A 1,541-nucleotide genomic window follows, 5' to 3' on the forward strand; every position below is an offset into this window, starting at 1 on the left:
TGCCGCCGATCTCGCGCCGGCCACGCGCTCGCCGGGCTCCAGGTTTCCTCCCCGCCGCCGCCGACAGCTTCCTTCGTCTTCTGAGCCCAGGCGGGCGGGAAAAGTTTGGGGAGGAGTCAGGGCGGCTCCCCTCGCCCCCACCAGCCCCACTCCCGGGACTTTCGGTGTCCACGGAGGTCCTCTAGCTCGCGTGAGGGACCCCGGCGCCCCGGCGCGGCGTCCCCGCCTGGCGGCGCGGGCAGTACCCATGCGCCCAGGCCGGGTCAGTGGGTCTTCCCCGGCTGCGCACCCTCTCCGTCCCGGCCGCGGCTCCGTCGCGCCCCCGAGCGGCGAAAAGACACATCTTTGGGTCCCAAGCGGTGAAAGAGCCTGGGGGCGCTGCCAGGGTGACACCTCGCCCCCAAATCTGGCTGGACTTGAGGGGTTTTAAGGAGGCAAGGCCACACCCATGGGTTCCAGGAGGAGGGAAGACTGGAGCTCAGGGTGCGGACTCCACGCGCTCAGCCCAATCCAGCGACCTGAGTACTCTCCAGGGAGGCCTTTTATTCTTTTTTTTTTTTTAATTAATTTATAATAGAGACGGAGTCTCTCTATGTTGCCTAGTCTGGTCTCGAACCCCTTACTTCAAGCGATCCTCTTGTCTGGGCCTCCCAAAGTGCTGGGATTGATTACAGGTGTGAGCTAAGGTGCTGGTCCAGGGCAGTCTTTAAGGTCCAATGTGGGGCAGACATGGGAACCTCATAAATAGAGACTAATGGGATACCCTTAAATCTGAACTAGACCCCACAGAGCAAAGCTCTCTTTCCAGGCCCCAGAGTCCAACCTCAACTTTGGAATAAGGCTGACAGCCTAGCTTCAGCCTTGGAGACAGGAGTACTGCTCCCTCCAGAGTGTCCAGGCTGTGTGTGTATGCGTGTGCACGTGCGTGTGTGTTGTTTTTATTAGTTGGTGTGTCTGTGTAAGGGGTTTGGGGAGAGACTTTAAAAGCTGCAGGCCGGCCGGGCTCAGTGGCTCAGTTTGTAATCCCGTGCCTTGGGAGGCTGAGGTGAATGGATTGCCTGAGCCCGCGGGTTCCAGACCTGCTTGGGTAACTTGGTGAGACCTCATCTCTACAATAAATAAAAAAATTAGCCGGGTGTGGTAGCGCGCGACTGTTGTTCCAGCTACTTGGAAGGCTGAGGCGGAAGGATCGCTGGAGTCCAGCAGGTTAAGGCTGTGGTGGCTGGGAGCAGCCACCGCACTCCAGTCTGGGCGACAGAGTGAGACTCCAACTCAAAACAATCAAAAGCTGCAGGCCCAGCGAGGTGCGGTGGCTCAACCTGTAATCCCAGCACTTTGGGAGGTCAAGGCGAGTGGATTGCCTGAGCCTGGGAGTTCAAGACTAGCCTAGGCAACTTGGCGAGATCTCATCTCTACAATAAATCACAAAAAATAAAATTAGCCAGGCGTGGTGGTGTGCATCTGTAGTTCCAACTACTTGGAAGGTTGAGGTGGAAGGATCGCCTGAGCCAGGCAGGTGAGGCTGCAGTGGCGGGGAGCGT

This window comes from Carlito syrichta, unplaced genomic scaffold (genome assembly GCF_000164805.1).
Source record: "Carlito syrichta isolate Samal-C Ts95f unplaced genomic scaffold, Tarsius_syrichta-2.0.1 Scaffold314669, whole genome shotgun sequence".
NCBI lineage: Eukaryota > Metazoa > Chordata > Mammalia > Primates > Tarsiidae > Carlito > Carlito syrichta.